Raw genomic sequence first — 14,165 nt, forward strand, 5'->3', positions numbered from 1 at the left:
AAAAAGCTGTACCAAGGTGCATTACAGCTTTTAAATCCATTAAAATATATAGAAAACAGCGGTTTTAAAAGAAATTACGCGACACTTCAGTAAATACAGCATAAAGAATAGTATGGCTAAAGAGTACATTTTATTCTAGTATTTTTATTCTAATTTTTTCTCCGCCCTGACTTCAGAAATACATATTTTCATATCAATATCTGCAAAGAGAAAATAAACCACTGAAGAGGGGAGAGCTTCCCTTTCATACCTGGTAACTCGATGTGGTTTATCTCTAAATCTGGTTATTAGGAGGAGCTGAGCGGCAATCAATCTGGCGCGAGATGTAACAAATTGGCATGTTAATCTCAGATGGGCTTTATGTTTTTACCATAAATCTACGTAAATTTGCAAACTTGCATACTTTTAAAGCTTCAGTTATTGTAGTGACTGTGCTAAGCAGTAGTTTTGTTGCCGGTCACTTTATAAATAATAAAATTTTAATCTGAAAGAGAAAACCACATGAACATCCTGATTTAATCGCATGGATTATTGTCGTCTTTATAATATTAAACAAATACAAACATAAATCTTTTTTCTAAGTTGTTGAAATAGGGAAATTCTCCAATGCAAGTTTCCAGCAAAGTAATAATACTATTATTTTTTTTAATTAAAAGTAAATTCCCACAGGTGTATTTTAAATTTATTTCACTATGTGTTTTTTGGTGTTGGTTTTTATTGGACTCCTTTACAGCAATAGCTAATATCCTCCCCAAAGGTTTTTATGAGTGCTGTTATGCTTGAAGTTAGAGGTGGATTTAATTGCCATGAAACTTTAGCTTTTAATAGTTTTTCTGACAGCTTCCCATGACGTCTCCCTCCCAGTTCTGTCCAGCCGGAGGCGCGGGATGCTCCTGGCACCAGCCGGCAGCCAGTTTGTCCACAGGGATTGTGCTGGGACTCTCTTTAGGGGACTCTCTTTTTTCTGGGGGGGGTGGGGCGGGAAATAACCCACCCCAAACCCGCATTTTTTGCTGATTTACACTATTGCTCTGCGGGCAGGTGACCATCTCAGGGCCTTCGCGGGGCTATTTTTGCCTCCGTGTTACAGCAGGTCCCCTCGGTAGAACGGTACCCGCCGTCTGCGTGGGCAGCGGCTGGGTTGGAAGTGGCGGCGGGCAGGGATTTAGAACTGCCGCAAAAGTTTTTTTGGGGCTTGCTTCTTGCTCCGAAAGAATGAAAGGCAATTTATGTTTGTCGCAGATTAGTCTCAAATGTGTGCTTCCTTTAGTTTTTCCTGAATGCGGTTGTTGTACAGAATGGAAATACTTCTACAGCTCAATACTCTCAACTATTTTAACGGTATTTTTATTTTCAAGTCAAATTATCTCAAAGTAGAACCTGCGCTTTAAATGCGTCAAATCATTTTAATGAGCTGTACAACTTATTAGAAAATAAAATATAAAAAGGTATTCCTGAATATTTTAATCACCCATAGCCCTTTCTTCCAAGAATAAGTAAATTAAAAGACAAGTCCGGTAACGGGAATAGAAGACGAATACGGTTCTGAAGGAAATACAGCCTTTTTAAAGTGACTACACAGATAGGTCTTTGCCTGCTGTTGTCTTCCTGTGTCACGGATCATAGATTCCATTTGAAATGATGCCGCTTTAGGAAAGGCACCCGCGTGTCTCGAACGGAGCACATCTCTTCTAAGAGCTCGGGTGATACGTAGGTTGTGTCACACTGAACTGCCAGGATTTATGATGCTGAATGAAGTATGTTCATTTATAAATCGACTAACTACATTATAAATACTTAGTTGGTAGGGTGGAAATATTGCTGTATTTCTCTTAAAATATGTATATTAACCTGTTCGCGATGTGATTTATGCAGTGGATATGGAGATTAATGCAGCAGTGTTTGTGGAAGCAGTTATTGTTGATTAATTCATAAGTAGCCTTATAAAAATTGCAATGATAAATGGTAATAAATACGTTGTATCAGCTCCCCTTTATTATAAGAAATGGCTAAGAGTTTGGAAAACAAAGTAAATTAAAGTATGGAAACAATCAGAGTTTAAAAAATAATGAAGATTTGAACTAAATTTGGTGTGGGGAAGGGGGAGCTCCTCTGTGGAGCTTCTCCCATCTGAGGTTTCAGGAGAATTCACTAATTCCAGGTGTCGTGACCTAAAGGTGAGATCCATCCTTGCGGGCAGTGGGGTGGGGGGCTGGGTCCCCCCAACTCTACCCGCTCCTTGGGCACACATAGCCTCACCATGTCCTGGGCTCCTCTCCGTGGTATGATGCAGCCTAAGGTACTTCCTTGGACTTACAGACTCCATATATAATCTCTCTGGGGAAACGGGTTTTACTGGGACCATTCCATACTGGAGTTTTCTGCCTTCAGTCGAGCTCTGCTCCCACTGGAGTGGTGCAATGAGGGGCAGCGTATTTTGGACTGAGCCAGCTGAAGATGAGACGTGGGCATGACTATATTGGGAAAAATGGGGTTTTTCTGTTAAAACTTGTTTTCCTTGTGGAATACCCACCCTCATACTGAGCTATGACATGGTGACGTTTCGTCCCCAGGCTGGTGCATCGTGCAATCCCGGTGGCTTCTCTGTGCGATCACCTCCTCACCCTTAACTTCATCCTAAGGCTTTGCTGTTCTTTTAATCTTTAACCTGAAGCCTTCACCCCTTTTGGCTGCTGACGGTTTAATGACGTCTGGCCTTTTACATAAAGTGTTTGCCAAGTGATGCGACATTTTCTGCCTTTCTTACGTTGACCAGTTAGAGTCAGGAATGAGCAAGCGGTGCTGGTATGTATGGTTGGAAGCGGCTGTGAAGGAATGGGGTTTGGAATGGGAAGCCTTTGGTGAAAAAGGGAGCAAAGAGGGAAGGGCTTAGGTCGTAGAGGTCATGTTTGAGTGGTATTTTGCCAGGAACTTATGTCATCTTGACTTCAGCAAGTCCACCACAGTGGCACTGCGGCAGGGAAGTGTAGATGTCCAACAGGTAGGACCTGTAATATGAAGCAATATATATTGAGGACAAAAAGAAAGCTCAGAAATTAAGCCTTCGTGGAGAGCTTAGGATGCCAGTCAGCTGGGTCCGTGGTCCGAGTGCATCTTTGGCTTTCTTGGGGCAGGATTGCATCCTTCAGCAGCTGGAGGGGTTACCGAGAAGGAGCTCAAGTGGTGACGTTGCCTTTGAGCCCCCTGCGTGCCCACGGCAGGCTTTCCGCCTCTGAGGATGCAGATGGGTGCGTGAGCCCAGCCAGGGCTGTCTGCAGGCTTTCTGCATCTCAAGTTGCTCTTCTTTGCAGCCCAGCTTTCCAGGAGCGTGCCTGGATCTCATAAATTGCTCAACTCTTGCATTTCCTCCATCATCAGTGTTTTTTCTTTCAGTAGGATTGTCATCTAGTAAACATGCTATCAAGTGCAGCTGTTATGGCACAGTATGTTCCATTTTCCTTCTCCGTGGACACTCTTTCCTTTATGATTGCACGGAGGCCTCCTGCTCCCTTAGCACCACAGGAAGAGTAGATGGTTGCAGTTGTTTGATCCCAGTTTATGGAAAACCCGGGAGCTGTAACCCAAAGCGAAACCCCACATCCTGGAGAAGTTGAGCTCCTGGATTGTCCCCCATCCTGGTGCTGGAGGGTGTCGGCAGCACCCACGGCTCAGCAGCTGCCTGAGAACAGCCCCCTCACCTCTGCCTCGTCTACCACTGGAGCATCTAAAGGAGCTCGGTGATGGAACTGCACGCTCTGGAGGGGAGTCGCAGTCATAAACGCCAGGTTTTGCTGTCACAGCTCCATCGCCGCCACAGAGCAGAGCTAATGCAGGGCTGGGTTTGGGGGGCTTTAGGGTGTGGGGTCCTGTCAGCATCTAGTGAAACAGGAGGACGGTGGTGGAGTTATTCCAGCTTGCTGATAGTAAAGCCTGAGAGGGTGATGACATGGTTCTTGTTCCACAACTGTACATCCAGCTGTTTTGAGCTGTGTTTCCTGACCCCTGCTTGCCGACCACCATAGGGCAGCAGCAAGGGTGGGTGATGTCCAGCGGGTCCAGGCTTCCCCAGAGGATGGCTTTCCTGGAGTTCCACTGCTGCGACCCCACAGAGGTGTTTCACCCCCTGCTTGTTTCCTCATGTCTCCTTGAGAAGAGGTGGAGTGTCCCTGAGCATCCCCCATCCCGGGACTGGATACAGCGAAACGTAGAAAGCGCAAAAGCCATGCCCGTAAAAGCAGTGGTGGCCCAGCCCTGGTGTGACACAGACCGTGGCTTCAGCCAGCGACCATGGTCACCTCTTTCTGGTTTCCAAGGTTAATTTACTCTTAATAGAACCAACCGCTTTAAAATAAGTAAAGGCTTAAAAGCAGAAGAAAGAGGAGCTGCTGGCTCCTCACTTTGAACCATCTCCTTGGAAGCTGCATCTGTAGGAGCCCTTGGGGAAGTTGGGCGACCTCCTGCTTGGGAAGGGGGCTTGGGGCTCAGCTCCCGCCTCTGCCAGGGGCTTCGTTTCTGCCTGCGGCACGCACTTCGCTCTTCCTTCGTCAAATAGATGCGAGTGGGCTCGGGGCGGAGGAAGAGGGTCTGTCAGTAGGAGCTGCACTGCACCGAGGAGCGGGATTGCAACCACGGCCTGGACGGTTGTCACACATCATTTGGAATTTAGATAATGAGAGAGTTCTTGTGGGAAAGATCTTGCAGCCAGAATAAAAAGTGGGAGAAGTCAAATGTCATCCCAGTTGTGTTAAAGAGAAGAGAGGAACTGAAACATTAATTGATTTTGTTGAGGGATCAGCAGGTAAAATCTCCCGAGCCTCAGTTTTAATGGCAAGAGCCTCTTTTTTTCATCTTAATTTAAGGTGTCCCCTCTTAGGCTGGAGCCATCTATCCGCACTCGCGGCTGTGCGTACGTACCGGTGCACCAGCTCTGACCTTGCTCGCCAGACAGATAAGGAAGTGTATGACTCAGTTGTACATCCTAAGGAAACACCTGCTTGGTTCCAAAAATCAAGAAAAGAGAAATACTACTGAGATGCCACCTGGAGTTTTTCCACAGCTTTATTCTCATTTCCACGGGAGAAGCCTTGATAGTTTTGCTGGGAGGTGAGGAAGCACTGCTTGTGCTTTTTGTGCAGGCTTTGCAGACTTCCTACCTCAAGTGAAAAAACACAACCATTTGTATTTCCCTTCAAACAGTCGACTTCAGTGGGAGTTTTCCAAAACAAATACAGTGTCCCCGTCTCTCCCTGTGACACCCGTCAGATCAGAACATCGGCCGGTCCTGGGGTGATGATGTTGTCGCTGTTGCCAGCATCTTTGGAGATGGTTCTCCACGCTGGACCTGTTGGGTGCTTTGGAGCTTCCTGGGGTTCAGCGGTGGGTTGTGGGTTGTCCCTCGGTGGAGACATGCAGGAGCACTCCAGCTGCCAAACTGGGGCAGTGGTATGGTGCCTGCTTGGGGGGCGGAACCTGCTCTGGGTGTCTTTTGAGGACGAGTGATGTGGGTTGGAGCCTCCTTGGGACCTTCCTGGAGAGAGGCACCCAAGTGGGGTAGGATGGGGGAAAAGCTTGGAGGCATCTCACAGGGACCTGGCTAACGATTGCATCAAGTGAGAGGGAGCGAGGTAGGAGCTGGATTAAGGAGGGGATAACAGGATTATAATTTTATTATAATATTTTAATAGAATTCATTGACTTCTGAGGTCTGAGAGCCCACGGAGGTGAGGCTGGACCTGTGTGATGCACCGCAGCACACTTGCCCGAGGCTACTTGGCTTTCCCCCGCCTCGCAGCAGCCGTACGTTCTCCCCAGTCCAATCCAGGACTGCCCAGGTCCCCGCCAGCGACCGGGCTCTCGGCTCCCCGCGTTATCGGGCTGACAAGGTCCTCTTCATCCGGTGGCCCCAGGGCAAGCAGCCTGGCTCGCATCCCTCCTCGCCCTTCTGGCCAGCCATGTAACTCCTACTGCATTAGCATTCGGGGGTTTTTCCATAATAAAATTAGAACCTTATTAAACTCCACACAGCTTTTTTTTTTTTTTTTTCCCAGTTATAACCAAGCTCTGCTTTTTTGCTTTAAAATAAATAAATAAAATTGGAAATGCAGCTTTAGCATATATGAAATGAAATCGAACCAAGGAAATGCTAAAATCTACTGTACACCGGTGAGGCTGATGGGTTAAAAGTCCGATCTGAAATTAAGAGGTCGTTTTGCAGAAAAAATGTTTTCAAATAGATCAAAAGGCAGAGATTAAAATGTCTTAATTTTTAGTTTTTAGTGAATTTTACGGGATATTTTCAACACGAAAAATCGGTTGGAAAGCGATGGTCCGATACGTGTATTCTTCTTTGGCCTTACTTTATATTTAAAGGTAAAACCTTCACCGCAAAAATTCACGCCCTTCTGAATGTTCAACTATTTGGGACTCAAAAAAAAAAAAAAAAAAAAAAAAGATCCAGGGCTGAAGAGTTGTGGCCCATTCTTAGCAGCTGGTGGGAGAGGTGTGGGATCAGCGGGGTTTTTTGTTTAGCTTGGGCAGAGACTCCCTCTTCAGAGTGCTGCAGGTAGTGCACAGCGCGCCGCCGGCCCCTGGCCTGCAGCTCTGGGCCACCAAAGCCACAGGATTTCCAAGTGCCCGCAAAAAAGGGCAAAAGGAGAGGCGGTAGATACTCGCCGGCCTCTCTAAGGCAGTTCTTTTCAAATGGCTTTTGAGGCAGAGCGGTGTTTAGCTCTCCGCCGCGGCTGGGATGGCGCCCGAGGAGCGGAGAGAGTTTGGTTTGGTTTTTGGGCTGAAACCTGCCCTGCCTGCCTCAGCCCGGCGCCTTTTATCCCCCCTAAACCCGACACGTGTTTTTGATTTAAACTTTTCGTCGACCTGTATATTGAGACATAGTGAGCATCAGCGTTGTACGGTTCCCGGTAGAACAAAAGAAAATCCCGTGCTGGGCGACCCGGCAGCTGGCAGAGCCCTGGGGAGCGGGGGAGCTGCCCCTCTGCTCCCTTCCGCCAGGATCCCTCACAAAATAGGGTTTATTCAGGAAATAAGTGTAAAAATGCACGGCGATTTCACATCCAGCCTTCAACCGTTTCCAATTCTTTTTTTCATTTGGGAATTAAAGGCTGAGTTTCACAAGTGTAAAACTCGGCACTTACGTTTTTCTGTTTGAACTTGAGGAGGATTGTTAGGAAAAGGCATTTAAAGATTAAAAAAAAAAAAAAAAATTCTCTGTGCAGTAATTCGATTTTGTAGCTTTTCTTTAAATGTTATCTGTAGATTGTATTCAGTACAAGCGGTGCAGCGCCTTCAGATCTCTGATTAGCACAGTTCAGCGTTTAAGATATAAGCATTTAAATCCTATCTTGTACCAGGCCTTTCCGACGTGGTTTTAGGAAAGGGTGGCTTCTGGGGCTGGGGATTTATTTACTTCCTCTCCTTCGCGTCAAGTTTTTCTTCCGTTTCCGAACGGATTGGACACGGGGTCGGGGTGGGGAGAGCGCTGCAGTGTGCGGAGGACATTAATGAAGAAGTTTATCTGTGGAAGTTAAAGATACGCTGGCAAGATTGATACGCTTGCACTCTGACTGCACCACATTTGTTAACAGAGTCTCTGCCTTTTATCAGAGGAACATTAATTTTTGCTCTGAAGTTGTTGGTTTGGGGTTTTTTTGCCTTTACACTGAAGCGGTAAATGAGCAAAAAAAAATCAGCATAGCGAAAATATAGGGGGAAAAAAAAAATTGCATAAAGAGCTCCAATAACTATTAACGTTGTTAAATGCATAGCAAAGCTCCCCTGACAGTTTCTTGGCACAAAACCTCGGAGGCCGACAATGGCTGGTTGTTTTTTTATTGTTATTTTATTTTCAATGGCATACAGCGCCTTTCGACAGGCCAAACAAGCGGTTAAAGCCAGCGCCCGGGCAGAGGGGACACCGCAGCGGCCCCGGCGCGCTTTTACACCCATAAACACGTCTTGCGTTTTGCTTCCCAAAGCTTCGGCCCCACGGGCCCCTCCAGGAGAAGGGGACGGGTTGTCCTGCCCCCCCCCACCTCCCCGGGCTTCTGCTGGGCCGTGGTCACCCGCTCTTCTGATGGAAATCCTGAGAAACTCCTGAGGAATACCCTTGTCTCGGCTCCTGGGAGAGCTCCTTCCAGCCGTGCCGCTGCTCGGCGATGTTCCATGCTCACGTTTGTCCGCGCCGCATATTTAAGGCATGAGGATGTAATACATACGGGTTTAATCTCTGGCTCTGCCCCGGGGCGCGCAGGTGCCCGGGGTGGCTCCCGGGGCTCCGCAGCTGGCCACGGGCACGGCTCCCTCGGCACCCAGAGCCCACCCGCCGGCTTTAAGGGCCGGGATGGCTCAGGGATGGGCGTTTTACCCATGCCGTCCTCGCTACGCTGTAAATTTAAAGGCTCAAAGGCTCCCTTATGTGCTGCTTTTTTAGCAAATAATAAGGACGTGGATGTTTTAGGTGCCTCAAAGCCCCGTGCCGTGGTAGCCGTCGTGCATCGCGGGCGCTGCAGCGAGACCACCAGGCAGGGAAGGGCCCGGCTCTGCTCCGGAGCGAGAGGGGCTTCGGCAAGCTGGGTATTTGGAGCTGGATTTGCATCTTACGGCCGATTTGACTAGGTTTCCAGATGAGAACATCTTTTCCCTGCCAAATGCAAGCCACAAAGTGAAGAGGCAAAGTTAAATCGCCTGGTCCCAGTCCAGCGTGGCGGAGCCTGCCCTTCCCAGCGCGGCGGGCACTGGGCTGGCACCGGCACCGGCACCGGGCAGGACCGCAGCCCTCCCTTGTTGTCATTGCCACCTGGTGGAGTACAAAGGATATTGGTTTTCAGCAAACTCGCCTTTAATTTTGGCTCTTTTATTGCAACCACACTTTGGCAATAGTGTGCGAGAGTCCTTAACCAAAAAGATCCTCTCGTTTGCTCTGCAACACCTCATTTCTCCGCTCACAGTTCATTTATGATTCTGATGAGAGTGTTTTTTCAGGAAACACACATTTCACTTTTTGACCTAGGAGCATCTGTTAGAATTTTTTTTAATACTACTTTGGCATTCTGGAAGTGTTAATGTCTTTCATATCTGTTTAATGCTATTTAGGGATATTTATGATCACCTCTTGGTTACTTGGGGTAAAGTGTGTTGCAATTTTTTTCAAACAGACAGGAAAGCATTCATATGAGGAAACAGATTGCTTTAAACATGTGCTTCCTGTGACAGTAAAAAGAACAAATTAGATTTAACACTGTGTAATGAATGCATAAATGTGTACGTTTAAGCTTTTAAAAGCCTTACATTTGGTTCTGGCCTAAACAAAAATCAAGAATCACCTATCGAGGCGCAACAAAGTAGATTTAAATATGTACAACGGAGCCTGCTTGTATTTTCAAAGCGATTTTGCTGCAGCTTTCCGTTCCAGTCTAGACTTTTCCCCCTCAAATTGGGTAAATTTGATCTTTGGCTGCTTTTTCCTGACCCTGAGAGGGCTCTGCAGCAGCGAACCGCGAGAGAAGGAAGGGCTCGTACACCCGTAGTGATTAAAATCGAAGCAGAGTTCATCGTTGCTGTAAGGAGGAATGTCGCTGGGGTGGTAGCACTACCTGTGGTCCCACCCAGCAGATGAAGCTGCTCTTGCGGGGACCCGCCTCCGGGGTCTCCCCCCCTGTGTCCCATCCCTGTGGGTGGCCGGTGCCAGGCAGGACATCCCTGGGACAGCCGGGGCTCGGGGCCGCACCGGGAACGGGGGTCGGGGCGAGGGACCGCGCTGTCCCAGCACGGCCACGGCACCGGGGGCCAAACCAGTCCAATGCCAGCCTCCTCCTCTGGCGAGGCCTGCAGCAGGGATGGTGGCTTTTGTACCTTAGGAGGGGGGAAAAAAGGAAATAGTGAGAGCTCACCGGCCCAGGAAACAGCCTGGAAGTACTTACTGTGCGCTGCTCCGCGCTCGACCCGCGCCTCGTGTTTTGGCGTCGCTGGCTGCTCCGGCGCAGCCTCAGCGCCGCGGCCGGAGCTCAGAATACGGCGGAACTCTCCCTGGAAATACCGCTGCAAGGAAATGCTGGCACGTTAAACCTGTGCCTTCCTAGTTCTCTTCAAAACACAAACAATGGTATAATATATACTTAATTGTTGTTCTTTACTTACCTACTAGGGGGTAGAAAGTACTCTGGATCATAGCTGTAGCAATTCTCCGGGCAATGTTCTAAATGTCTGCTTCTTGTTTGCATCCTTGTATTTCTTTCAAGATGCAGCTGGAAAAAAATTAAAGGCAGTTTCTGTCCGCCTTCACCCAATTAGTTCCCTCGCACCTCTTATTTTGCATCTTTCCAGGAGATTTCTGGAACATAAAACCTACTCAGGTGCAAAGGGAGCGTGGGTTTTGTGTCACTGACCGTCAAAGGGCTTCCAAGAGCAGCGTGGGGAGGTGGGGGGGGATCGTCTGGTGTTAAAATGGACTTGGATTCGCGTCCACAAATGCAGCAAAATGCCAGAAAGACGCCCGGGTTGTGCCCAGCCGGAATTTTTTTGCAGGCTGTGGGAGTTGGGTCTAGAATACAGTTTGTTTGATAATTAGTGCACATCTCCTAAGACTTTCAGAGATGCGTGTTTAACCTTTCTGCCACCGCGTTCCGACATAAAATTAACGCGCCTTTTATCATTCTGCGGTATTTAAGTAAATATTTTTGAACCATCTCCGTGCAACAGGTTTCCAAAGATTAAAAGTATGCCGCAGGTTTCCAAAAAACTTCATTTTTTCTTATATTTTAAATGTTCTGTTTGTGCAAAATTTTGAGAATCACCATAAGGGCTTCTTTGCATTTTTAATTTAGTAACTAACATATGAATAAATTTGCATATTAATTAGTTGCAGATTAAATCATGCATACATAATTGCCTCCTTACTGTGTTTAATGTTTGTCAAAATCTCCAGCCTGGTTTGATGGATGTCGTATGAAAGATTACAATTTGATGTACCCTTGGAAGTATTTACACCAATAATGCAGGATTCTTAATAGCAGAATTCTCTAGTTATATCCAGTTTCTAATAAACATGTAAGATAGGTGCATGTCCCTTTTGACTAGATTTTTTTCCTTGCACCAAGTCATTTACTATTCATAATCATTAATGCATCTCCTAATTATACAGCATATGTCTGTTAACCACTTCATTGCCAGTCGTGGGGCTGCGGCGCCTGAGTTTTTAGCACAAACTTGTATTATTTGCGAGGCTATTCCCGGTTTGTTTTGCCTCTGCCGATAGCCATCCCTTCGGCTTTTCCTGGCGTGTGATGTTTGGAGGAAGAGTTTCAAACGCGAGGGCCATTTTCTGGGTTATTATGGAGGCTGAAGAAACGAGCTGCGCTTAATTCATGGCTGAAGGCTGCTCTGCTGTGGCTACTGCAGTAAATAACCAAGGACGTTCCAAGTGCAAAAATAAAATCTACCAAAATTACCGGTGAGGCGGCACCTAAAACCAGGCGGGGGTGGCAGCCGAGGGACGGCATTGTCCCTCGCCTCGGCTCCTTGTCACCAGGGATGGCCTGGGGACTGTCGCTTCCCGTTTCCACCCGGCTTGGACGGCACCTGGAGGCCATTCCCGGCCTCCAGGAACACGTTAAACATCTGGGCTCGGATTCCGGAGAGGCGAGTTCCCAAAATTCAGCAGACTTTGGGAAACGTATAAATGGTTGTCTTTGATATTTTCGGAACTTTTAGCTGTGCTCTGATCACAATTTCAGGTTTTGGCCACAGCTATGAGGGCTTGAAATTGCTATTTTTAATGAAATCTAGATTTGTATGTAATTACTGATTATTTTTTTTAGAACAAAATACGACCCGAAAAGAACAGGAAATACTGCCAGACTCCTGATAAAATCCCAAGAGTTGGCTTGACTGAATTTATCAGCAAGCAGTTGATTTCCTTCTTAATCTGGTTATACCTTAACTCCTTTTCGAGCAAAAGCGGTGTTAGAGGACTTCCAAAATAACCATATTTTGTTATAGAAGTTGGCACTGACATGTGTTAGGCATTTAAGTGTGAATTTGAGCAGTCGAGGGGAATATGGCACAGTGTTAGGAAACAGCACCGGGGAAGTTGGACCTTGTTTCCCGAGCTTGCTGCCTACCTGGGAGGGAATTTTCTGGCGACTGACATCACCTCTGGGAGTCTTTTTTCGGCTCTGGGTGCCTTTTTTTCGGCTCTGGGTGCCTTTTTTTGGCTGCTGTTGTTCAGCCAGGCTGTAACCCCTTCAGGTCCGGCTCAGCGGGATGACAGAGGTTTCTAGGAACGGCTGCGGTATAAAAATACGTATTTTAATACAGCATCTGGATTCGGATAATTGAAAAATGTGCTTTTGGGATATTAATTAGGATTGCTGAAAGGAAAAGTTCATGGGAAAGTGTAAGCGTGTCATTTCAGTGAGAGGGCTCTTCTGTAAAAACGTGGTTTGCTGAGTATTTTAAGTGCGTGCGTTTTGTATCTAAATAAAAAATATGCATAATTGATATAATATAAAATACACAGTGAAACTGCCGCGTGGCCCTAATTACTCACAAAATCATATACTTTGTATCAGAGGAGGCAGCAGCCTGACATCTTTAGTCCAACCGGCCAGGTTGCGAGATACGTTTTAGCACGTTGTTCACCGTGAAAAACCCAATGAAATCAAAGGTACAAACGCCCTTTTCTCCTGAAGGATTTTACGTAGTAAAAATAAAACATCGTGGAACTAGTGCCCGAAGACCTCACAGACTTATTCTCTAATCACAGAAGAACATAAACTGCTTAATACTTACCACTAATTATCCTCCTGTACTGTGCAATTCGGTATTAAACCACAAAAGCATGTTCAAACACCATTAAGGGGCAAACCTACAAAAGCAAGAAAATTGTAAGGCCAAATTCCGGGGGTGTTCCGCCGCGCACAGGAACACCCCCGGCCCCGCTTCAGTCCCGCCGCGTGCACTGCACATCACACACAGACACGTCGCGTCAGGAGGCGCTTAATTAACGTGACTTGTGCCTGTATTTAGAGAAACGTCCAAACCTTGGCGCCGTTTGGCTGTAAACCCCCACTTTGGCCGTCGGGGAGGGCCCGTGCGCAGCACCCATGGGTGCAGGAGCACGTCTCTGCGTTCGCTGCGTGCCATCCTCTCATCCCTCCTGCCTTCCTACCCCTTCTTCTGTTCTTACCCAGTTTTACTATCCGAAGGGTTAAAATTCACTCCAAAAGCTCAATTCTTCATCTTTAATGGGAAAATTGACAAATGTTGCACAAAACATCTTTTGTTTGAAGATCTCCAAGGAAAGATAGATACCCGACAATTTCCCTCCTCTGGGCGATATTCCTGGAGAACTAGAGACAAAAAGATTTTATGCAAAGAGAGGGGGAAAAAAGACTGTAAGAAGCAAAAATGGTAACGTTGGTACGGCCCAGTCCGGCATGGCATCGGGGAGCTGGGACTTCGGTAAGATCTGATGCTTTTCAGGCGCCCCAGTCCCAGCCTGGATTTAGGCCCTCTCCCCGTGTGCCGGAATGAGATTTCAGCAATAAGTTCAGATCCTGGTTTCTTAAAAAGCGAGCAGGACTTCAGAAATTTTTGCAATGTGCTGGAGGTTTAAAGGGCAACTGGGTGTAAGCAGCAAAAGGGAAGAGAAATGATGTGGTTTAGTAGAGGAGGAGAGGCAACTGTGAGGAAGGAGACATGAATAAACCAAAAAGGCGCTGGCAGAACATCAGGTGAAGCTTTCTGTGGCAGGACACAGAGTTTTGACTCGGGAATAATCTCCCATATTTCTTAATGTAGAGGTAAACCTGATAAAATATCAAGACAGGTGCTAGAGGCCTCCTGTGCTGCGGCTCAGCTGAGCTGCTCTCGCACACTCAGAGCCAGGACAGCAGAAACCTTTCAGTTTTTGCGAAACCCTTTTAATTCCATCCTTCCTTCTCAGGTGACGCGAGCGCTACCCCAGTCAGGAACACAACCCCAGCAGTCGGGGCTGGGAGAACACCGTGCTTCACCTGGTGGGACGCCCAAGCGCTTATTTTCCCTGTGATCTGGGGACACTCTCTTGTAGGGTCTGGAATCACCAAGCGGTATTTTCTGTTTGTTAAGTACCCATTATTCCAGATTCTTTTGTCTTTGTTTGAGCAGTA

The 14,165-nt window shown here is 47.2% G+C and overlaps 1 protein-coding gene across 46 annotated transcripts in view; it reads left to right on the forward strand.

The window, feature by feature from the left end:
• TCF4 (transcription factor 4) overlaps positions 1–14,165 on the forward strand; it is a 237,220-nt gene that overhangs the window by 146,159 nt on the left and 76,896 nt on the right. The gene's annotated exons all lie outside the window — the stretch shown is intronic.

Source organism: Larus michahellis, chromosome Z (genome assembly GCF_964199755.1).
Source record: "Larus michahellis chromosome Z, bLarMic1.1, whole genome shotgun sequence".
NCBI lineage: Eukaryota > Metazoa > Chordata > Aves > Charadriiformes > Laridae > Larus > Larus michahellis.